Here is a 26,864-nt window from a genome sequence, read left to right as displayed (position 1 = left end):
GGATGTGGTTACACATTTTTAGGGATGAGGCATTTTGTTTCAAAGTTAAAGGCTAATGAAAATTTTAATAGGCCCAAAATGTGGGAAAGAGATTCCAATCTAAAACAATAGCATGAGGCAAGACATAAAACACCAAAATTAAAAACTCATATACACAACATGCAATTATGTTTCATATTTGAGGAGGTGCAGAAGCAGAATTATCAGCATTTGAGGTACAGAATAGAGGAAGAACTCTGGCTAGAAAATTGAGCCTAGTTCTTAAAATATCTTCATTGACATAATAAAGTAGCCTTATTTTGTAATAGAGAATGGTAATAAGCACTATAATTACAATGACTAATCACTAGAATAATTAGTTTTGGAAAAAAGAAAAAAGATGTATCAAGAAAAAATAAAGTTAAATAAGAGATGATAAATCTAGAAATGAATTACGTATCTTATAAATAAAAACCACAGATTTTATTTTTAAAAATTATTTACCTTGTTAATCAGAATTAAATATAGTTTTGAAAAGTCAAAGGAAGAATTAATAAATTGGAATGAAATGGTTAAAAAAAGAGAAAATGCGTTATAAAGGAATTCACACAAAAAAATGGAGGATCAAAAATAAATAGGCAAACTCTCAAGCAGGTTAGAGACATATTAATAAAGACGTTATGGGTGAGTTTGCAGAGACAGAGTAGTAACATAAGAAGAGTTAAAGGGAAATATGAGTTCTCTGTGCAAAAATGTACCCCAAACAATCAGACTCAAATATTCAAAAGTCAACAGAATAAATAAAAAGAGCTAAAATAAAGGAAAGTAAAACCAGCTACTGAAGAGAAAAAAAAAAAAACTAATCATAAAGGAATGGCAATAAGACTGACAGCCAGTTTCTTATCAGCAGCAATAGAACCCATATAAAATGGACTCATATTGTAAGGTGTTTTAAATAGAAACTTTCAACCTGTAAGTGTATGCTTGCTTCAACTGTCTTTCAATAGTGGTAAAATAAGTAATTTGGGGACATACATAATTGAAACACTGGCAAAACAAACTCAATTTTTCATAAAACCTACTAAAATATATACTTTATGTAAAAACAACAAAACTCAGTAATAGGGAAACAATCCCCCTAAAATTTGTCAAAATATTTTTTTAAATGCAAGCCACCAAAACGCTTCACTGAAAAACTTCACCAAAGTTTTTCAGGTAACTTAAAGCACACGAAAAAAGATTCTTGGCAGCAATGGTGTTAGGGTGATTCTGAAGCTGCCATTTCATGAGGAAGCCCGAGCTACATGTGAAGGCTGTCTACATGTAGGTACTTCCATTAACAGTTCACTTGAGCCTAGTGTTCAATGTATTTCAGTCCAGGCACATGACATGTAAATAAAAAAGCCTCCCCAAAATTCTGTCTCCCAGCCATCTGAATTACGCAAAGTTCTTTGAGACTTACCACCTGAAGCCTCCAGACTCCATGGAACAGACGAGCTATACCTGTACCTTGACTGAATTATAAAAGCCTGGCAATGGTTAGCATAATAAAATGGTTACTGTTCTGTGCTATGCAGTTCTGGAGTAGTTTGTTATACGGTGATAGAGACCTCATCAGTTGTTTAATATTCAACGTCTGCCATTATAGAGAAGTATGCGTGTACAAGCCATGATAGTGCAGGTGGTGTCAATGGAAAATGGTCTATTTTAATCATACAAAACAGTAAAAGGTTTACATCCCAGTAGATTTATTTTTTTTAAGTTTACATGTAAGCATTATATAAGAACACACCTCCTTCTGTAACCAAACAGTATGTGCTGTTGATGCCTTACTCATGAGTTGTGTGACTTGTCTTTAAGCCACTGCATCTCACCATGCTTTTTGCCATAAAGACATTTTCCATGAAGCTAACAGATGACATAGGTCTTCCACCTAAGACATAGCCTGGTAAAATAATGTATGCATCAGAGTTCTCCAGAGAAACAGAAGCAATAGGATAAATAAGAAGATTTCCTATAAAGCACTGTCTCATGCAATTATGGGGGGTGAGAAATCCCATGATCTACTGCTGCTGTCTGCCAGCTGGAGACTCAGGAAAGTCAGAAGCATAGTTTGAAGCCTCAGAGTCAGAGAGAATCATGTAGATTCCAGTCTGAGTCTGATGATCTGTGAACCAGGAGCACGAAGGCCAGGAGAAGATCTGTGTCCCGGCTCAAGCTCCCAGGCAGAGGGAGAACAAACCTAATCTTCCTCTGTGGTTTTTGTTTTATTCAGGCCCCCAGTGGATTGCATGATGCCCACTCACCTTGGGTAGGGCAATCTGCCTTACCTGAATCCAAACGCTCTTCTTGAAACCATTTCTTGAATACTTGAAACTCTTCTTGAAACTCCCTCCGAGACATACTCAGACATGTTTCATCAGGTATCAGGCCATCCCATGAACCCATCAAGGTAATACACAAAATTAACCATCATAAATGATACAATTACTCAGCAGTGCTTAAAGAGGTTCCTATTAGTCCTAACCACTAGCCCTGTACAAAAATTTTTTTAAAAAAAGGAAAAAAAGGCACTGCTAACTCTGGCATGAATAAATAAAGAGAAAAAGATGAAAGAGAATAGAATATATCAAAGAGATTTTTTTAAAGTAACCTGAAGCATTTTGCTTAAAAATCAAGAATTGGTTAAAACATTCAAGACATGAGAAATGCATACTGATGGAGGAAAGTTGTTTCTTTTGTTTGTTTGTTTTTTGAGAAAGAGTCTGGCTCTGTCACCCAGGCTAGAGTGCAGTGGTGTGATTTCGGCTTACTGCAACCTCCGCCTCCCGGGTTCAAGTAAGTCTCCTGCCTCAGGGATTACTGGTGCCCACCACTACACCCAGCTAATTTTTGCATTTTTAGTAGAGACAGGGTTTCACCATGTTGCCCAGGCTGGTCTTGAACTCCTGGCTTCAAGCGATCCACCTGCCTGGGCCTCCTAAAGTGTTGGGATCACAGGCGTGAACCACCCTGCCCAGTCACCTGAGAGTTGTTTCTTAATGCACCCTTTGCAGAATGCATTTTGCATGGTTTTATCCATATTTTGGGTTATATCTCTCTTTTCTTCCTTCCTTTTCCCTTTCTTTCTTCCTTTCCTTCCTTCCTTACTTCCTTCTCTCTCTTTCTTTTCTTTCTTTCTTTCTTTCTCTTTCTTTCTTTCTTTCTCTCTCTCTTTCTCTCTTTCTTTCTTTCTTTCTTTCTTTTCCTTCCTTCCTTCCTTCTTTCTTTCTTTCTTTCTTTCTTTCTTTCTTTCTTTCTTTCTTTCTTTTTCTTTCTTTCTTTCTTTCTTTCTCTCTTTCTTTCTTTCTGCCTTTAAAAACTTAGAATCTCCAAGATGGTAATGTGACCTCTGTTTACAACTTCACATTTAAAGTTGTGGTCTGACTTGAGAATACCTCTTAATTACCAAATATTCATGACTCTAAGGAGCCCATTTTTTCTCCACATGTTAATTATCTGGGATTCAGAAAGTGTATTTCAAGGAAGCTGTACATTTAATGTGTTACATTTGTTTTGATTTTCCAGGGGGAAAAATATATATCATTTACATAGTGAAGTCTATGCTTGTCAGATTCTCAGAATTCAGAAAATGAGAAATCTCACAGTATTTTTTATTTAAAAAAAAGCACAAAGTGAAAGCAGTCCCATTAATAATTCAGACAAAATTCAGTTGGCCACATTTTACTTGAAAAGTCTTTCAACATTTATGAAAAACAGATTTAAAGTATGGCTGTAAGTATAGGGATAACAAGTGGTTTATCTGGACCATATAAACAGTAACTGAGATTGTATGTCACAAACAGTGCCTTCAACAGATCGTTTTTCCCAATTCTACCATTGCTAATGCATTTTCTAAAAAATTAACCTGTATTAGTTTTCTACATCTGTGTAATGATTTATCACAAACTTAACAGATTACAACAGCACACATTCATCATCTCACAATTTCCGTGGCTCAGTTATCTGACCACACTCACTTTTATCCTCTGCTCATAGTCAAACAAGGCAGAAATCAAGAAGTCGACCAAGGCTATGGTCTCCTTGAGGCTAGGGAGTCCTCTTCCAAGTTCATTTATTGAAAGAATGTATTATATTTCCTTGCAGCTATGGAATTCATGGGTTCCTTCTTGTTTAAAGTCAGCAATTGACAGCCATTCCTCAGGATGGATTCTTCTTTTAAGAGATTTTACCTGATTAAATCTGATTCCATTTATCTACTAAATGGATATTAGTAGAATAACAGCCATTAAATGAACTAAACCTAAACTGATTTCCAGATTAGCTCACACCCTTTGAGATAGTCTGTTGGTGAGCAGTTTGACACAGGTTCTTCCTGCACTCAGGCAGAGGGAATTATACAAAAAAGTGACCCTTTTGGGGTCCCGTCAGGGTGTGCCCACCACATAAGCTTTGCCTTCTTCATAACTTTTTTTGAAACTTAAATAAATTTAATAAACAATGTATGGTTTAATTAATAAATTAGACCAACAGGATTAGTGAACTAGAATACTGAGATGAATAAATAAAAGAACTACAGAAAAACGAAATGATCTTTTTAAAAGGAAAATGCCCAGAAAAAAAAAAGAACATCTTGCAATATTTAGTAGGCAGAGAATGGCATTTGTTATCAGAGACTCTTGGATTCAGCCCATTCTTTATCACTTGTACAAGACAATTTTCCACAGGGATTTTCTCCATCTGTTTCAAATTTCCTCACTCTTCAGTTGTTTTTAATTTCCATTTCCATTGCATTTGGGTGTGAGGCTCTCCACTTTTTGCAACTCAGTTTAAACAGGCAATCTTGTTTTGTGGTTTAAACAGTCACCAATTTGGTATTTATCATTCATTTATCCAGAACATGATTCCCAGTAATAATTTATTAGCTTTGATTTTAGAAGTACTTTTTACCTGTGTGTGCTAGTGAGGGTGTCAGATTGTGTCATAGAGGGAGATTTTGACCTTATTAAGGCTTTAATCTCTTTAAACCTCATTGTACTCAACCATAACAGTGGAATCATGCTCATCTTAGAAGTACAGTGTGAGTGCAAAAAAAAAAAAAAAAAAAGCAGTACAGTGTGAGTGCATATAAGCTAGTCTTATGCAAACATTTTGGTAACATTAAACATTTCATGAAGATATTTTTGTAAATTTAAGTATACTATAATATTGATGTTACTACTAAGGATAATAGAAATATCTAGATCATCAAATCAAAGTAACATGAATTCTAGAACTTACCCAGTTTTATTAGTAATTTAAAGTATACAGATAATTATGAAGTACAGCTAAAGTTGGAGATGGTATGGGACGCCATCACTGGGCCCAAAGCAATTTCTCAACACATCAGCATATGGTCTGGCTGGATATATTTGATTTCTGTCTTTGTTGCATAAACTCACATCATTAATATGGAAGGGGGCAATTTTGTTTGTAAAATTTCTCCAACATCTACTCATCTAATTACAGGGCCTACATAAAATTTTCCATGTGGCCATGTCCTATAATTTCATGAAGTCCAGGTCTGCTTACCAGAAGTGATTCTAGCCAGGCTACGTACATCCTTCCAAGAGCATTCCACATATAAGGACCCTCCCTCTGGCAAATAATAATAAGTGTCCAGGAGGTTTCTCCCTAGCATGTTTTCAAGGGGATTTGACCAGTTTACCTTCCTTCTTCCTTTACCAGGGGCTTCTGTCTTCCCCATAAAGGGGAAGAATGAATTGCAGAGCTCTTAATTCACCCCTTTCTTCCCTCTGTTGATAATGGGCAGTCAGACACAGTGGTTTTCAAGAGGTGCTTCCCAAAGCCCTGGATAGTAGGTACAAGTTTCTCAGGTGGCAAATGTTGAGAAAATTAACCCATGTGAAGACAGCGTTGGCATCCCTAACCCTTCCCTCAACTAAATCATTTTTTTCTATAGTCTTTTTACATATTAGTCTCCTGCCCATGATTCTGCCAGAACCAAGGATTTTACAGTTCAAAAAGTCATGTGTGTTCAATGTTTAAAGAAAATAATAATTGATATGGTTTGGCTGTATACCCACCCAAATCTCAACTTGAATTGTAGCTCCCATAATTCCCATGTGTCATGAGAGGGACCCAGTGAGAGCTAATTGAATCATGGGGGCAGGTTTTTCCCATGCTGTTCTCATGATAGTGAATAAATCTCAGGAGATCTGATGGTTTTATAAAGGGCAGTTCCCCTGGACATGCTCTCTTGCCTGCCACCATGTAAGACACGCCTTTGCTCCTCCTTCACCTTCTGCCATGTGGAACTGTGAGTCCATTAAACCTCTTTTTCTTTATAAATTACCCAGTCTCAGGTATGTCCTTATAGCAGCACGAGAACGGACTAATACAATAATGTTTTCTCCTGTAACACGGAAAACCTAAGCATAAAAGGCACTGATGGAATAAGGCTCGTTTTTGAGGACTATAGAAAGGAGAAACATTGTTCTCAACTGGTATACTTCCCTTTTTCTCATTTCTCTGGTCTTCTATTGAATTCTGCAAATATTAAATTTATTTCAATGCTCAACTTAACATGTTTCCCCATTGAGACGTTATAGGCACTGGCATAATGCTTTTTCTCTCCTCTGAACAAAAAGACATAATGTTTTTTTCTACTCTTTTGGTAGTTATTATCCTACTATATAATGAGAACTTCTTTCTCATACTGATACTTTCATTCACCTTTTCCTGTTTTCTCTCAGGAAAGTAGCATAGAAAGCATATTTTTCTCTCAAAAGTAGCAATTCCTGTGAGGGCAGAGATTACTTTTTAGCATGCACCATTTATTTCCTAACTAGTTCATTAAAGACATATTAGACTCACTAAGGGTGACTTTAATAGTTTCACATGTTGCTATGCTATTTTGAACGAATGTGCCCCTACTTGGCTACATAGTTTTCTTATTGGCATATACTATTTGTACATATTTATGGGGCACATGTGATATTTTGTTCCATGCATAGAATGTGTAATGATCAAATCAGGGTATTAGGGGTATCCATCACCTTGAATGTTTATTATTTCTTTGTGTTGAGAACGTTTCAAATCTTCTCTTCTAGCTATTTGAAATATGGACTAGAGTTGTTGCTAATTATAGTCACCCTACTGTGCTGTAGAACACTAGCATATATTCCTTTTATCTAACTGTGCGTTTGTGCCCATTCACCAGCCTCTCTTCATCCCTCACCATTCCCAGCCTCTGGTAATCTTCATTCTACTCTCTACTTCCATGAGGTCAACTTTTTTCAGCTCCCACATATGAATGAGAATATGCAATATTTGTCTTTCTGTGCCTGGCTTATTTTCTTTAACATAATGACCTCCAGTTCCACCCATCTTTCTGCACATGACAACATTTCTTTCTTTTTAAAAGCTGAGTAGCATTCTGTTGAGTATATATACCACATTTTCCTTATCCATCTATCTGTTGGTGGACTCTTATGTTGATTCGATATCTTTATTATTGTGAATAGTGCTGCAATAAACATGCAAGTGCAGGTATCCCTTTGATATGCTGACTTCTTTTTCTTTGAATAAATACCCAGTAGTGGATTTGCTGGATTATATGGTAGTTCTATTTTTAGTTTTCCGAGAAAACTCCACGATGTTTTCCACAATGGCTGTACTATCAGCTAGCACATTGATAAAGAACATATATTTTGTAGCAAGAATGTGTTTATTTTAGCGTCAATTTCTATCATAAATTGTTTAGGCCGAAAGAGGAATGAAGTGAAATATATATATCTTGCTTACATTCTTCCATAGTGAAAAATATTCATTTCAGGAGAATGAAGCAAAGAGAAACAAAACTACTCCATATTTATTCACAGACAGCCCATGGTATATAATTTTGTCCATAGTTATAGAAAACTTCAGAATGGACAGTGAGATGCCACTTAGCCAGCAAGCAGCCTTCCCTTACAGCTGTCCAACCTAGGGTCTGGCCACTCCCCACCAGGATATGAAGACAGAGGTCTTGCTTGATTGCCGTTAATACTGACTTAAGCTACCAAATCCACTTGGTTAAACCCCATAGACCCTCCCATGATTTCTCAACAATGTTTAAGGGATTATTGTTGGCTATTGAGAGAGTTTTCTGAAATGTTTTCCAGCTGGTTTTCTGAAGAATACAAAACACCCTACAAATTCACTAGGAAAATCACCAAGACGTAAGGAACTCTAGTAGTCTTTGACCAAAGGTATGTATAACTTGGTTGAACTCATGTTCATCTTGCCAGAATCTTTTTCTAGATACCCAGCCTCCAAAATAACTCATAGTTCTAAGGCAGCAAACCAAGGTGGTTCTAAATGGTTGAGACCAGTAGCTTTAGGTAAAAGGGCATCTTAAACCACAGTAACAGGAACCTTCCCACAGAACCCCTATGGGAGCACTTGTCCCTTCCATTAATATAAAAGGAACCTTCTCTTGTTCCAATTATGTATCCAAAATATCATCCAGTCACTTCACAAATGCATTTATTCGCCTCTTCAATACCAGATATTTTCTCTTATCCTTCATGCTTTTTCTTTTCATTTTCTAAATTTTTTTAAAAAAATCACAATGTACACAGCTCATATTAGTTCAGTGTTTACACATCATTTATTATTCAGGACAATGTCATACATTTTTGATTAGTGATTTCCATTCCTTTCTTTTTTTCACACTCTCAATCTGAGCTCTATTTTTTTAACATATTAGTCATTTTCTGATATTTCCCCTGAGGCTAAAACTTCATTTTCCAATTCTTATTTGTTAGGATTTCATTTTCTGCTGGTTTAGCTTCCCTTAAACCATAGAATAAAGTTTAATTTTTAAAACCTGACCTGTTTTATGATTTCTTTTATCTGACTTGCTTAGTCGCATGCTATCTTAGAATAACACACCTTGGGCTGGATTTTGCAGAAAAGGAGCAACTGGCTGGATAATTAGGAAGTAGAGTCCTTTCTATCAAAAAGCAAAATTTAAAGGAAGTGATTCACATGTGGCAAGAATTGCAACTTACACAATTACCTGACACGGTAAAACATTTGAAAACGTGTGTAATGTATATCCCAGGAGCATTTTCCCAATGCATATAAATGAGTTTAGGTACCAGACTCCACTTACATTTCTATTTTTTTATGATTATGCTCCTCAGTTCTGGTGAACGCTGAACTAACTTACCTGGAAGGTAAAAATCTTACCTGGACTAGTTGTTGAAGATGCTGCAGCATTAACCCTGGTTTTCAGCAACAGATGATGCTCTCTTTCATGAACTTCGTTCCCTGATGACATGAATTTTGCTCCATTTTTTTGTCAGGCTGTGGTTGCTGTATTTTTAAAATTTATTTTATTTTTATTTTATTTTATTATTATTTATTTTCTTATTTCAACAGCCTTTGGGGTACACATGGTTTTCGGTTACATGGATGAATTGTATAGTGGTGAAGTCTGAGATTTTAGTGCACATGTCACCTAAATAGTGTACATTGTACCCGATATATAGTGTTTTATCCCTCACCCTCTTCTTTTTTTAGTTATGGTCTTCATTTTGTCAATTGAGTCTGGCAACTGTATCCGTGTCACACACACCTTCATTTGAACCTCTAAACTCTCTCATCTCCCAAGCACAGCAGTAATTCATCATGTTGAGGAAAAGGGATAGTGATATTTAATTGATATCCACAAGAATCACTTAACTGACTCCACAATCTTCAATAGACTTTCCATTTTGTTCTTTTTTGGGGGGGAGAAGTGATATTTTTCTTTTTTTTTCTTTTTATCTATTTATTTTCTTCCAACTTTTATTTTAGGTTAAGGGTTACGTGTGCAGGTTTGTTACATGGGTAAATTGAGTGTCAGAGGAGTTTGGTGTATGAATTATTTCTCAAGGCAGGTAATTAGCATAGTATTCAATGGGTGGTTTTTCAATCATCTCCCTCCTCCCACCTCCCACCCTCAAGTAAGCCCCAGAACCTGCTGTTCCCTTTTTTGTTTCCATGTGTACTCAGTGTTTAGCTCCCACTTATAATTAAAAATGTGGCATCTGGTTTTCTGTTTCTCTGTTAGTTTGCTTAGGATAACGACCTCCACCTGCATCCATGTTGCTGCAAAGAACATGATTTCATTCTTTTTTATGGTTGCATAGTATTCCGTGATGCATATGTACCACATTTTCTTTATCCAGTCTACCATTGATGGGCATTTAGGTTGATTCCATGTCCTTGCTAGGGTGAATTGTGCTGCAATGAATATATTCATGCATATGTCTTTTTGGTAAAATGATTTATACTTCTTCGGCTATGTACCCACTAATGAGATTGCTGGGTCAAACAATAGTTCTATTTTAAGTCCTTTGAGAAATCTCCAAACTGCTTTCCACAGTGGCTGCTGGTGGGAATGTAAACTCGTTCAGCTATTATATTATTTATATTTTTCTATATTTTGTCTGCAAATTACTCATAGTTCTTTAAATAAATTGTTTATTGTCTGCCTTTCCAACTCATCTGTAATTTCCATGAAAGGGACAAAATAAGTTTCTTCATCATTTAACTGTTGAAAATTAGATTAATTCTGCCCCTGTCTCCGAGGGCAGGATTAGGGCCAAAATCAGCTTGATTGAGCGCCTCAGAGCATCTGTCTGCCTCTGGGCAAAGATTGTGGCTAACTACGCCTGGAAGCAGACCCAGCTCTACCCTGGCAAAGGTAGTAGTATGAGGACAGAAGACAGAAACATCTAATTCATGTCCTCCAAAATGTCATAATCAATGATCAATGAGTTGTTTGAAAAGATCAATAAAATTGATAAGCCTAGACTAGTGAGACAAACCAAGAAAAATAGAAAACACACACTATTAATAGGAAGGAAAGAGGAAGAAAGGAAAGAGGGGCCATCCCTACTGATCTCACAGACATTAAAAGGATAATAAGAAAAGATTATATTATGAACAACTCTATGCTCATGATTTCGATCAGGAGTCTCCAACCCTGGGGCCACGGACTGGTACAGGTCTGTGGCCTGCTAGAAACTAGGCTGCACAGTAGGAGGTGAGTGGTGGGCAAGTGATGGAAGCTTCATCTGTATTTACAACCACTTTCCATCACTGGCATTATTACTGCCTGAGCTCCATCTCCTGTCAGATCATCAGCAGCACTAGATTCTCGTAGAAGCACGAATCCTATTGTGAACTGTGGATGCAAGGGATCTAGGTTGCATGCTCCTTATAAGAATCTAATGCCTGATGATCTGTCACTGTCCTCCATCACCCCCGGATGGGGTTGTCTAGTTGCAGGAAAACAAGCTCAGGGCTCCCACTGGTTCTACATTATGATGAGTTGTATAATTATTTCATTACATATTATAATGTAACAATAATAGAAATAAAGTGCACAATAAATGTAATGTGCTTGAATTACCCCCAAACCATCTCTAACCCTCCCCTGGCCCATGGGAAAATTGTCTTCCACAAAACCAGCCCTTGGTGCCAAAAAGGCTGGGGACCGCTGATCTAGATGAAATAGATCTATTCCTTTAAAAGACATAATCAACCAAAACTCACTCAAGGAAGAATACTTAATAGGCTACACCTATTCGATAAACTAAATCAATAATTAACACCTCCCAAAAATTATAATCAGATTTCCTGACTTCTTGTAGCCCCCAACTGGGTTTGAATTTTGGAGGAGTTTAGGATGCTTAAGGAATGAATAGAAATGACATAATGCAAAAATGTGTTTGTGGAAGCAAGGAGGGCACCGTATACCATCAGCAAAAACAGAGTCATGGAGGTATAAAACTATGCAGAGAGGGAAATAGGATAAAGTGAAGGCACAGCTTAAAGAGGGAAACTCTGAAAAATACAATGGGACAAGAAATACAACAGGGATTTTAGCAAATGCAAAAATGGGACACCCAGTTAGATTTGGATTTCACTAAACAATGAATAGTATAGTATGTTCTAAATAATACTTGGGACTTATTCTTGCTAAGAATATGTTTGTTCTTTATCTGAAATTCAAATTTAATTGGGTGACCTCTACTTTTTCTGGCAATGGTTGATGTATTTCTCTTTCCAAGCAATTGAAGCAAGGGTGAGACAACTTTTATTCTGAGGTTCAGTGGCTGGGGAAGAGGACTGAAGGCTGAAGGAAAGAGGTAAGAGAGGCTGTGGAGAAACATGATGCTTGTTGGCTGCCATGTTTTTATTTGTGTCGGAGATCAGCTCATTCATTCATTAGTTGAGTGGGAGATTTGTTTTAGTAAGGTGAGGATCCTCAGAAAAGTAATACAAGTTTAAATAATAGTCCTGCCATACAAAAATGAAATTCCAAGAAGATTCCTCAAATCACCAGGAGTCCTGGATTATGAAATCTATGGGGTAACACGAATATGTGAATGTCTCATAGAATCTCAGTTCAATTCGGCAAATGTTTATAAAGACCTCTTCTTTCGTTACTTTCTACATGCTTTTGAGAGAGAAGATAAATATGCATTTCTCATTCTTTAAAAAAAAGAAAAGGAAAAAATAAATGGGAGAAAAACTGACAACCTAGTGGGAAGAAAGCTGCAAAAACAGATAGTCAATAGAATGTGGTGATGTTTCTTTGTAGGTACTTGCAGCAGGAGGCTGTCATATAGGAAAGTTGTTTGTTGTGAAGACTGAACATGGAAAACTATAAACAGTGGAATGTGTCTGTTTCCTTGCCTTCAAATATGCTCTCTTGAAGTTCTCTGTCCGGTCTCTGAATAATCACATGAGGCCAAGTCCTCAGCATTCTGGTCACAACAATAATAATGTCCAGTCCTGTTTGCCTAGTTTAAAAAGTTCAGCCTTGGGTGGGGGGAGTGGGGAGGGGGGAGGGATAGCATTAGGAGATATACCTAGTGTTAAATGACGAGTTAATGGCTGCAGCACACCAACATGGCACATGTATACATATGTAACAAACCTGCACGTTGTGCACATGTACCCTAAAACTTAAAGTATAATAATAATAATAATAATAAAAAGAAATTACACAAAAGTAAAAAAAAAAGTTCAGCCTCATATCCAATTTAATACCCCCTCATTTCCCTTCCTAATTCTGAGCTGACTCAATTGCTGTGTTGGGGTGAGGAGATTAAAACGGGGAGATAAATACGTGGAATCTCTCACTGATCCACAATGCTGTCACCTCCCCTTGGCTAACAGAGGCTATTGAGGCACTCAGTATGGCAGCTCTTGCATGGGACATGTTGAGGAGTTTTGGGGAAGGCCAAAACCACTCACTCTCTTTGGTGATCATGACAAATAGGATACCCAGACTTTCTTGTCACTTGAAATAGCCAGAGTGCGGCTTGCTCTATTGCTACATGGTTTCACCCTTTCTTCACCTGGAAACTCTCCCTAGTTCCATATCTCCTGGCTTGTATTAGTAGGAGTACTCCAGAGATATACAGACATAGAGCCAATAAAATATATGCATATACACACACACACACACACACACATATATGGGTTTAGGTATATGGGCATACATATATGAGTTTATGTATGTATATGGGTTTATATATATGAGCATATATATGAGTTTATATTCATATGAATATATATGGGGGTATATATGAATGTATACATATTTGGGTGTATATATATATAATATGTATGGGATATATATCATACATAGATATATATACAGTTATATGTACATATATGGGTATGGGAGTGCATATATATGAGTGTGTATATATATATATAGTGTCTGAATTTCTGTTGGTGAATAGTCACTGGACCATATATATATAGAGAGAGAGACATAGACAATAGATACAACTGTATCACATGTACACATATGTAAAAGTCTCTTCATATATATGCTTTTATATATCTTATTGGTTCCATAATACAGATTTAGACATATATAAAGAGAGTTGTACCCTGTTATCTGTGCGGGATTGGTTTCAGGATCGTTCAAGGATACCAAAATCAATGACTACACAAATCCTTCCTATAAAATGGTGTCATATTTGCATGTAACCTACACACATTCTCCAGATACTTTAAATCATTTTTATATTACTTATGATACCTAATACAATGTAAATGCTACTCAAGCGAGCATTATACTTCATTTTTAAAATTTATTATTGTTCTAATTGTTGTACTGCTATTATTTATTTTTTAAAATGGTTTTAAAACATGGTTGGTTGAACCCATGGATGTGGAACCCACAGATAAAGAGGTCCTACTGTACTTGTTTTGTTTTGTTTTTTGAGACAGAGTCCCAGTCTGTTGCTCAGGCTGAAGTGCAGTGGCACAATCTCAGCTCACTGCAACCTCCATCCCCCAGGTTCATGTGATTCTCATGCCTCAGCCTCCCGAGTAGCTGAGATTACAGACATGTGCCACCATGTCCGGCTGATTTTTTTTTTTTTTTAGTAGAGATGAGGTTTCACCATGGTGGCCAGGCTGGTCTCGAACTCCTGGTCTTAAGTGATCCTCCTGCCTTAGCCTCCCAAAGTGTTGGGATTATAGGTGTGAGCCACTGCACCCAGCCAAGGTCCAACTGTATTTGATATACAAGTAGATGATATCTCTATATACCTACGTAACTATCTATCTATGTATGTATTAATAGATTTATTATGAGAAATTGGGCCACACAATTATGAGCTGAGAAGTCCCATGATCTGCCTTCTGCAAGCTAGAAACTCAAGAAAAGTCTCTGATATAATCTGAACCAAGACTAAAGACCAGAAAAGCCATGAGAACCAAGGGAAAACCCTAGCTCAAGGACAGCAGCAGCCTCATGTCCCAGCTCAGGCAGGCTGTCAGGAAGCAAAAAGAGAAAACTACTTCTTCCTCTGCCTTTTTGTTTTACTGAGACCCTCAACAGATTGGCTATTTCCCACCCACATTGGAAAAGGCCATCTACATTATCAGTTCCATAGACACAAATGCCAATCTCATCCAGAAACACTCTCGCAGACACACCCACAATCATAAGCACCGTGTGGCCCGGTCAAGTTGACATAAAATTTACCATCACAGTGCCCTGCAAGGCAAAAGCGTAAGATATGCTGATGCATACATAGGCAGGTACCGCACAGGAAATGAGATAGCATTCTCCTTCCCTTGATGTGGAGTTCTCCAAATTCTCTGATTAATTATCTTCTGCCTGTCTTACTTGGCTTGGGAAGGGAAGGATGGCACCCTTTTTGGTGCGGAAGGAAAAGTCATAGTTCTCCTTACCAAACCAAGGGCTCCACCTCATCATCTTCTCTCCAAATCTGTTGCACTTTATTTATGTATTAATTTTATTTTATTTTAAAAATTTCTTTAGAGACACGGTCTCATTCTGTCACCCAGGCTGGATTGCGCAATCATAGCTCACTGCAGCCTCAAACTCCTGAGCTCAAGTGATTCTCCCACGTTAGCCTCCTGAGTCACTAAGACCACAGATGCATACCACAGAACCTGGCTAATTTTTTCTTTTTTTGGTAGAAAAGAGGGTCTCACTATGTTGCCCAGGCTGGTCTTGAACTCCTAACTTAAAGCGATTCCCCTGCCTCAGCTTCCCAAACTGCTGGGATTACAGGCATGAGCCATTGCACCTGGCCATCTGTTGCATTTTTAACTTGGGGCAGAAACAGTAGTAATGAGTGAAGTACAGGCTTGCAGGGAATAACCATTTCTCAACTCTGTGCCAAGAACAAATATTTGAATTGGTTTAAAAGGATAATGACATAATTTGATATGTGCTGTGGTAAATCTATCTTGCTCTTCTGTGATGTCTTCTTTCCCATTTTTAATCTATTTTCGAATGAATAAGATATTCTGTACTAGCCTATCAGATGTAAGAAATACATTTTTAGATTAAATTGGAGAAACAACTCATATCTTAGCAAAATTGTCTCTTCCTCTTCATGAAAATGGTTTAACACTTTATCTTTTTCACATTTATTTGTATATTCCTTGTATTAGATTCTCATGGCTGCTATTTTTTAAATGCCACATATTTGGTGACTTATAACAACAGAAATTTATTATCTCACAGCTTTGGAGGCCAGAGGTCCAAAATCAAGGTGTGAGCAGGGCTGTGCCCCCTCTGGAGGCTCCAGGGAACGATCCTTCCTTCCTCTTCCAGGTCCTGGTGGCTTCAGGTGTCCCTTGGCTTGTGGCCAAGTCTCCCCTATCTCTGCTTCCGTCTCCACGTAGCCTTTTCTCTTTTGTCTCTTAAAAGGACACCTGTCATTGGATTTAGGGCCCACCTAGAAAATCCAAGTTAATCTCATCTTCAGATCCTCACCATAATTGCATCTTCAAAGATGTTTTTCTCAAATAAGCTCATATTCACAGGCTCCCGAGATTGTGATAGGGACATATCTTTTGGGGAGACACCATTCCATCTACTGCAGCCTTCAACAATGCTTCCTGACTTTCTTTTAAAATATGTACTTATTTTCTGTGTGTGCTCCATTCACCGAACTGACGATCCAAATATTCCAAACAGCTTTTGGTCCTCAAATAAGGTAGCTTTCTGTACTCTTATGCCTAGTGGTACCCTGGAATCAGCTATCTTACGTACATTCTTTACTATTAATATCTTTATCTGATGTCATTCATTAGGTCTCTGTATAGACATTTCTTCTCCTCCACAAACAAAGCAAACAAAATCTTCCTGCATCTCTCTATACTGGCTTAGAAACCCAGACCATCACTTTTTTTTTTTTTTTTTTGAGATGAAGTCTCGCTCTGTCACCCAGGCTGGAGTGCAGTGGCGCAATTTTGGCTCATTGCAACCTCTACCTCCTAGGTTCAAGCAATTCTTCTGCCTTGGCCTCCACTTAGCTGGGACTACAGGAGCCCCCCACCACTCCAGCTAATCTTTTTGGATTTTTAGTAGAGACAGGTTTCACCATGTTGGGCAGTCTGGTCTGGAACTCCTAACCTCAAACGACTTCCCTGCCTCAGCCTGCCAAAGTGCTAGGATTACAGGTGTGAGCCACTGTACCTGGCCAATCATCACTTCTTAATCTTTTTCCTTCTCCCTCTAGACTGTAAGTTCCCTGAGGGCTGGTGGACATCTTTTTTGCAATAATGCCTGCCCTCTCACTCAGGAACAGCCTTGTTACAAAATAGCACCACATATGCTACAAAGGAGCTATTGAATAAAGCAACAAATGTCCTACTTTATTCTTTACATTTCTGATATAATTTAGAGGTATAAAATCCTGTTTCTAATGCAGTTTTTTTTTTCTTCTGACATAGTAGTCTATTTTTGAGCTGTTTGCATACCCTGGATAAAGTCTCCATTCTTTTCTTCTGCATTAAAAAAAAAATAAGTTTGTCTTCCTCATCTTGAACAAGGTGATACTTGTCACCAGGCTGGTGGAGGGAGGTTCCCAAAGCCTCACTGCTTGACAGCCACTCCAACCTGGGCTGCAGGGCAGCTTGCCATGACAGCTTTGGGCCCTCTGTTCCAAGCAGCCGTTGCCTCATAGTTTTTAGCTGTCTTAGCTTCCTCCTACTCCGTCAGTCTGTTTCCCTACTTTTCTGAGCAGATCTGAAATAAATTTAAAAACAAGTTACTCTCAGATGCAGAGCATGCATGCCTACCAGGGCTCATTTGCTTAGCCCCCACCTACAGCGTTATAGTTAGGGTCAAATTATCTCTCACGATACTCAGCACTGCTGGAAGCTTAGCAACTGATCCTGGAACCTGCACCTTCTCCCTGGGTGTAGAAAAACAGAACTAGGTGTGCAGAAACAGGTGAGAGATGCTTTGGGCTGAGGACAGACCAGTGTTATGCTCTGGAGAGTTGGAAAATTTCTGTACATTTTATTTATTTGGGAGTTTGTTTGTTGATATTTGTGTTTAACTTAGGAATTGGCACTGCATAAATGGTGAGAAGAATATATTTGCTCTCCTTAGGGGGAATTGTAAGGTGGAGTGTTGATACACTACATTCTGCCATCCAGCCCTCTGGCCTGTTTTTTTAAATAAAGTTTTATTAGCGCACAGTCAGGCACATGCATTTGCCTGTTGTCTGTGGATGCTTTTGCTTTACAATGTCAGAGTGGACCGCCTGACTCACAAAGCTGAAAATATTGACTCTCTGTCCCTTATGGTAAATTGTGTTCATCTTTGTTCTATGTCATCAAATGAAGGTGGGGTTGGCTATGATCAAAAACCTGTGTAGGTTATTATGTTTCTGTCTCCCTTTCATTGTTTTCTTGGTCTGGAAAATAATTTGCTTCATTCTTCAGATTCTTCCTGATGCTGGAATTAACACCTCCATCATATATTTAAATGTTATTGACACCTTGCTTTCTCTTGCCTTCACATTATAAAATTGGAAAACATGAAGGCTTTGTTAGGCTTATACTGAGACCCGTATCTTCAACATATGGTATATGTGTTAGAAACATTTCTTTCTAAATTGAAACTTGTAGTTTCAGGGTAAGAGGGTTTCTTCTCTATGATACATATTCCCAGACATATTCTAGAAAAAGCAGGAAATGCTTTTTGCCAAATTTAATGGTGCCTATAATGAAACAGCCAGGTGGGAAGGGCTTTCTGGCAGAGCTTCCGACCAACCTGCACACTGGGAAGAGCTCACAGTGGGGTAGAGATACAGAAGTTTGCAGGGGTTGCAGTGGGGAGGAGCTAGGCCCCTCCCTTTCCTGGGTGGTACCTGGATTTCAAGCTGCGAGGCAGGAAGCACACTAGAGGACCTCTGGCCTTGTGGAGAGTCCCTGTTTCCCTTTTCTTTTCTTTTTCACCCAATAAAATCCTGCTTTATTCACTCTTCAAATGGTCTGCGAGCCTAAATTTCATGGCCTTGCGACAAGGACCTTGTCTTTGGCTGAACTAAGGAAAAGTCCCACAACAATAACATGGAAGAGTTTATGTAAAAAAGTACAGAGATGGTTAGGATATATATAAAATGAAAGTGTATTGATTGATACAGATATCCTGTAGTTAACCCAAAAATTGCCCTGGATGTTTTGTGAAATTTCAAGTTAGAGTTGTAGGGAAAAAATATGTCAATTGCAAATGACCCTAATAATGATAGAAATCATGGATCTACCAGAAAAAGGCAAAGAAGTGATGGTGAGGGGCAAGGATGAATCTTTTATTTTATAATAGAATGTAATTCAAATGTAGAACACTTGAAATTGATAAAAGTGCACAAAGAAAAAATCAGCATTATCGTAACAGTCTAAAAATAATGAATATTAATTATTATGCAATTTAACAATGTGATGCCCGGTCCCTTTTCTTCTTGCTAAATGTTTAATATTTTCAGTGGCATGATTGAGTGACTAAAGGGAATGGGGTCATTTAAGGAACTTCAAAGCCAATAGTAAAAAAGATATTTAAAATTAAAGGCAAATATAGTTTAAAAATTAACTTAATGTCCAGTGTTTGTGTGTGTGTATGTATGAAAATCTGAATACCAGTATAATAAAACAGTGTGATGTGATTTGCATGAGAAATTCAAAAATAATTTGAATAGGAAATTAAATAGGACTACACCTTTCACTTGCAAACATGTTTTGAAGGCAAATTGTAAACGATTTGGCCCTACAAGTGCCCTTCAGGGAAATCCTATTTGCTTTACAAGGTATTGAACATGATTCGATTTAATCACGCTCTGAAAAGGACAATTGCTTATAAAAACATATTTTGGAAATGATCATTATTTAGAGACTGATTTTTTAATAAAATAATAATTTTCGCTTTTCTTGTAAGCCTATTGCCATATCATGTATATAATCATTATTTAGAGAGTGACTATTTTATAAAATAATATTTCGCTTTTCCTGTAAGCCTATTGCCATATCATGTGTGTGTGCATATATATATATATATATATATTTTTTTTTTTTTTTTTTTTTTTTTTTTTTTGAGATGGAATCTCGCTCTGTCACCCAGGCTAGAGCGTAGGGGCACGATCTCGGCTCACTGCAACCTCCACCTCCTGGGTTCAAGCGATTCTCCTGCCTCAGCCTCCCGAGTAGCTGGGATTACAGGTATGCGCCACCATGCCCAGCTAATTTTTCTATTTTTTTTTTTAAGACAGAGTTCGCTCTGTAGCCCAGGCTAGAGTGCAGTGGTGAGATCTCGGCTCACTGCAAGCTCCGCCTCCCGGGTTCACGCCTTTCTCCTGCCTCAGCCTCCCGAGTAGCTGGGACTACAGGCGCCCGCCACCGAGCCCAGCTAATTTTTTGTATTTTTAGTAGAGACGGGGTTTCACCGTGTTAGCCAGGATGGTCTCGATCTCCTGACCTCGTGATCCGCCCGCCTTGGCCACCCAAAGTGCTGGGATTACAGGTGTGAGCCACCGCGCCCGGCTGTATTTTTTTTTTTAGTAGAGACGGGGTTTTGCCATGTTGGCCAGGCTGGTCTCGAACTCCTAACCTCAGGTGATCCGCCCGCCTCGGTATCTCAAAGTGGTGGGATTACAGGCGTGAGCCACCGCGCCCGGCCATTTATTTATATTTTTATATTTATAATTAAGTAAACTTTTGTTGTCTAATGATTTTTTCCCTTGAGAGAACTATCCTCCTAAAAAAATAATATAATGACAAAATTTATTCCATTTTTTAATGATAACAGGAATTTAAATTGTATGCCCACAATACAACCACGGATAAGATGTGTTATTTCGTATGTCTGATATTCTTTCTCTTTTTTGCATTTAAGGGGCCCAAAGGTATACTGCAGAAATATGGTCTCAATCCCACATGTCCTTATTCCTGATAAAACTGACAAGTATAGAACCTATCCCTATTAGAATGTCCTCTGTAAAAATAATAAGATATATGTGCACTTAAAATGGGCCAGGCATGATTGTAAGCATTTGACATGTATTATTATGTCATTTTTTGGCCACACGATGAGAAAAAATTCCATTATTTTCCCTATTTTATAGCTGAGGAAACCGAGGCATAGCAAAATTAAGTAGGGTGTCCGTTCACATGGGTAGTAAATGGCTGAGCAGAGAGGTAAACCCAGTTTGTGCTACTCCAGTTTCTTTGCTTTTAAATTCCTATATTTAGACCCAAACATAATGCTCAGGGCTGTACATAAGATAGTGCATGTGATAGGGATGTATTACCTTTGATATAGATATGCATGTATAAGATGCAGATGCAGGAAATCAAAATCACTCTATAGCCTGTCTCCAAGCCAGGAAGCCGTGCCTGCACCTGAATGTAATTGCCTTTGGAAGCCCATGGTCTTTCCTTGATGCCACATTTTCTCCATATGAATGAATGTGTACACCACAGAGAGTTCTTACCAAGATCTGCAGACATTGACACAAAACATTTCACGATGGTGGTAATGGGCTTTCAGGCATTAAGCTACTCATTTGCTTTTGCACAATTCCCTTTATGAGCAAGAACATTCATTTACAAAGCAGCTCATCGAGCTGCGTCTCTGGAGCAAAAATGGTGTGCATAGAGCTGAAAAACATGTCCTCTTTGGCCCTGTTCTCAAGTTCAGGCTATCAACCTTGCAGATATGAGCTCAGGACTGAGCACATAGGACTATATAGAGTTTTGGGATGTCTGATATAGTTCTCTTTTCCTCTCACCTTTTCATGGGCCTGTCAGTCTTTCATATGGACTTAACTATGGTCACTTTTTCCCATTATGAGGGAGAAAAGGACTACATTTTCTAGCATAATACTGGCCAAAAAATCGGACAGCATTTTAACACAAGACAGAGAGACTCACTTGGCCGTGTTTACAATTAATTTTCTCCTGGACAATGTAGAGTGGTGTTATATGCCATGTCTAGAAGTTAGCTATTTATGCTCTCATAATTTTATTCCTAATATAACTGAAGAAGTGGGATTTAGTGGCAGTGGGAATTATAACCTCCCTCAAGAAGGTACAGAAAGCCATTGTTTAACATTTACTCTGTATGTTAAATTCTAATTTCACACTAAGAAAGTCAATGTATGAGGTGGAACACAAGGGCAGTGTGCATCTAGCTTACAGAACAACAAAATAGCTACTGTGGTTAAACAAGTTAAACTGAATATATTCAGTTAGATAGAGGGATCCAACATATGCAAATAAAATATTCCATAAACAGGAAGATTTCGCTGTATTCTTAAGTTTCACCTCAAGCATCTATGTTGATTAGCAGAATTACAAAAGGTCAACTGAACTGGTTGTGTAATAATAAAATTCAAGTAAATGATTTGGCCATGAAGGTCTTCCGTGGTCTGCACTTAGAGTAGGAATGGTATCACACTACAGAGGAGGACAAAAACTACATAACTAAAAGGTTAAAGTAAAGAAGATGTAATAGATTTCTGTGTCTTCCTTCTACAAATACCATTGGAGGGAAAAAAGAGTCTGTGGAGAGGAATGTGAGAAGAATAACAGATTTATGGAAAGATCAATGGTACACTCAGAGCAGCTTTGTAGAGTGCTAGGAAATGTATCCTCCTGGCAAAGGGAAACGAACCATAGCTATCCACCAATACCCCGATCCAATGTGCAAAGACCACATTCACAAGTGCACATAGGCACAAGCTCCTGACTAATTTTGTCATAAAGCTACACTGTCAGCCTATGAGAATATGTTTTTCCTAAAATGTTTACCTCTGTAAAATAAGTACTCATTCATTATTTTCAAACTTGTCTAAAATTATGCAAATGTTTGGTTATATTTTTACACTGAAGGTATTTCTACTGGGTCAAATGGTCCCCTCCACAAATATATATGTACATATACATACATACATATATACCCACTCTGGACCTATAAAAGTGGCCACATTTGGAAATAGAATTTTTGCAGACATAATCAAATTAATATGCTATCATCCTGGATTAAGATGGCCCTAAATCCAATGACCAGGGTACTTCTAAGAGACAGAAGAGGAGACATAGACACAGAGGAGAAGGCCATGTGGAGATGGAGCCAGAGACTGGAGGAATGCGACCATAAGCCCAGGACACCTGAAGCTCCCAGGAGCTGGGAGAGGCAGGAAGGATCCTCCCTCATGGCCTCCAATGTTGCGTGCAGCCCTGAGACACCTTGATTTCTGACTTTTGGTCTTCAGAATGTTTTGAGCATTTTTTTTTTTAATTTCAGTTTTTAATCCCACTCAGTTTATGGTACATTGTTATTGCAGCCCTGGGAAATGAAGACAGTTCTTGATAGAATGCTGGACCTATATAATAATGAGTGACTTTGAGTCTGATTAAGAAATATAAGTTGTTCAGCATGTACAAATTGGTATAGGATTTAAATTGTTCCTTTTCCTGCCTTTGTGTTCCCTTTAGAAATATATTCAGGCAAATCAGTGATGCATTTCTAATAACTGATCTTTCCTGTGGGGGTGTTGTGAGCATTCAAATTCATGTTTCATGAGTCCCTCTATGAAAACATAGCAAGCAATTAGCCAAGAGATCTGGGAATAATATCGCAAAATCGTCACTGAATCTCCAAAGTCCCCTTAGAATGTAAAACTGAAAGTGGCATTGGAACCAATTTAATTGGGAAAGCAGCAATTCTCAAATTATAGGTTGCTTAAGAATCACTTGTACAATGCATTTAAAAGCAAACTATCACAAGGACAGAAAACCAAACACCGCATGTTCTCACTCATAGGTGGGAATTGAACAATGAGAACACATGGACAAGGGGCAGGGAACTTCGCACACCAAGGCCTGTCGGGGGATAGGGGGCTGGGGGAGGGATAGCATTAGGAGAAATACCTAATGTAAATGATGAGTTGATGGGTGCAGCAAACCACCATGGCACATGTAAACCTATGTGTCAAACCTGCACGTTGTGCACATGTACCCTAGAACTTTAAGTATAAAAAAAATTGCAGATTCTGAACCTGCATGGTGATTCTCATTCTGTAGATCTGAGGTGGTCCCAACACCTGCATCTACGTGAGCACGGGGGTGGTCCCAAAGAAGCCAGTCCAACAGGATACGATTCTAGAGCCATTTCATGCTTATATCCCCATCCTGACACCTCATTACAGCTCCTGGGAAAGTTAACCATAACCCCTGGGCCTCAGTTTCCTCATCTGTAAAATGAGAAAAATATTAATACTAACACCTTGCATTGATATCAAGATTATATGAAATTTGAAAACTTACATACATATCCATCTATATACAATATAAAATTATATCGACTTTATGATATAAATATAGGGTGTAATTAACATTAACATAGTACTCATGTTATATATAAATATGAAAGCATATATTGCAAATATGTAAATAAATATGTATTACATATGAAAATTTTTATAAACATATATGACGTATATTATATATATTTCTGAGCACAGTGTGGGTGTCCTATTGAATTTGGCATAAACAGCACTTTTTAATTTTAATTTTAATACTATTGTTTAAAGAGAACACTAGAAAATCACAGAGAATCTGTAACAAAAATCAGATTTTCTTCTTCCAATCCTGTCCTTTCGAATAACATCACCAACAAAGATACTTTATTTTATAAGCTTTATTTTTCATGCTTCATATTTTTAAAACTGCCTCATTTTTACGTGCATTACTGTTTTAGGGGAAAGCACTCACACAATGCTTCTTACTGAACATTTGGTCGTACAATTTAAGACCCTGGTTTGTTGTTAAGCTACGTAACTTGAGTGTGGTGTTTTCCTTCAAAGGACAGCCATGTATGAAGGAGGCTACAGATGACGTTCTAAGTATAAGACACTATTATTGGTGATTTTTAAAAGCAAATTATATTTTGAAGCCAAGTCATTTCTGAGTGATATACTCCAGCATCCTGAATTGTTTCATGCACAGAAAATCAGCCTTTGCACTTTTTGTACCCTGCACATACATCTCAAAGACACTCAATCACTCTGCAATTGGAAAGCATACATTAGAGCAGAGAAAGTTCATGGATAGTTAATATTTGTGGAGCGCCCGCAGCAAATGGGATAGAGATACATCATTCATAAGATAGACTGAACGTTGGTTCCCGGGAGAGTGATACCTTGGTGATGGAATAATGATAACTTGCCCAATAGCACTGATCCAAACATCCTTTATCTTCATCAAAGTTGTAATTAGAGCCAAGCAGGCGGCCCAAGGACTGTGTTGCCTTGGGGTGGACAGAGGCATTAGGTGGGGGATGAGATGGGGAGACTGGTCTGCAAGCTATGATTATGCTGCTTGGGTTAAAATGCATGAGAATCCACCTTCATGCTGCTTGCTGTAGACGCATGACTGAAGAGGCCAGAACGAGTCAGTCTCCATCTCCCCTTCCTGAAGATGCCTGGCCATTCATTCTGTTCAGGAGAGGAGAGAGTATCTCCTTGTACAAAGCTTCCAACCCACAGTGAATCCTGCAAGGACCCTTCCATTTTCTTACACTTTGCCATTTATTTTTTCCTTGCCTAGTAATTCAGTTCTACATTGTCCTAGCCAAATAGAGTCACATAACTATATGGCTAGTCATGCATGACATGACTATATGGCTAGACATGACTATGTGGCTTAAAGACAGTTACATTTTTTGGTGTGTGTGTGTGTTCTTTTCTTTGTATTATTTCAGGAGTCATAACACTCACAGGTACCAAGGCATGCAGAAGTCATCTCTTGTCATCCTTTAAGGATGCACCATAGACAAAACTGATCTCAACGAAGATATTCTAGAGTTAAGTCTGTGTGAGTCAGCTAGGGCTTCTGTAAAAACTGCCACAAACTCAGTGGCTTCCAATAATGTCAATGTATCATGTTTCAGTTCTGGAGGTCAGAAATCTGACATGGATCTCACCTGGCTGAAATCAAGGTATCAGGAGGACTGCACTCCCTGTGGAAGCTCTAGGAAAAAACACAAAACAAAACAAAACAAAACAAAACAAAACAAAAAACGCTTTGCCTCGTCAAGATCCTAGAAGCCACCCGCATTTCTTGGATTGCTGCAAGACAACTCCGAGCTCTTTTTCTGTCATCAATTCTCCATATTTGACTCTGACTTCCTGCCTCCCTCTTATAAGGAAATGTGTGATGACTTTGAGCTCACCTGGATAATGAAGGATCATTTCCCATTTTAGGATCCATAGTTTCATCCCATCTGCAAACTCCTTTTGGCCATGCAATGTAACTTAACTCACAGGCCCTGAGGACTAGGACTTGAGCATCTCTTGGCGGTGGGGGTTGGGGGAGGTTGTTAATTTGCCTATCAGAGTTCTGATCTGAGAACATATAAGCAGCCACGCTGGGTACTTGGAGGCTCTCAATTTAATACAGGCTTGCACAGCAAAATGGGACCAAAAATCCAACAATTACACAGTGAATAAGAGCAGTAAATACTGCAAGGCTGAATTAAAACACCCAATTAGACTTCTCACTTAACTTTGTCGGGGAGATTGAACTATTGTGGGGATATAGTTCTATGAACTAATATAAGCTAGGGTTGTAAATTTTCATACACAATGGGATTTAATTTTCATAGATATTGGGAAGGTGATCTTTATTTGCATTTAAAATGGTGTATGGATGAATTAAGAAAATAATATATGAATGATGGGCAGGATTATTAGAAGCAATATTCCAAGGGTGATTGCCTTTGCAGATGATCATTCAGCTGTCCAGGCATGGAAAATTGATGACCCCCTACTTCTTGTGTGTAATAAGGGTCCCACAGTGCAATATATTTATAAATATTTTCCTAACTGCCTTATGGATTTAAAAAATAACAAAGCAGTATCTATCATACTGGAAGGACTGTTTTAACATTATTGCATGAAGAAGAGGTTTAGAATGGGATTAATAGCGCATCATTCTAAGGTTAAAAACACCATGACCTCCAACAATTTTATAAGCATATTAATACATCTGTT

This window comes from Pan paniscus, chromosome X (assembly GCF_029289425.2).
Source record: "Pan paniscus chromosome X, NHGRI_mPanPan1-v2.0_pri, whole genome shotgun sequence".
Classification (NCBI taxonomy): Eukaryota; Metazoa; Chordata; class Mammalia; order Primates; family Hominidae; genus Pan; species Pan paniscus.
This window is presented reverse-complemented; position numbering follows the sequence as displayed.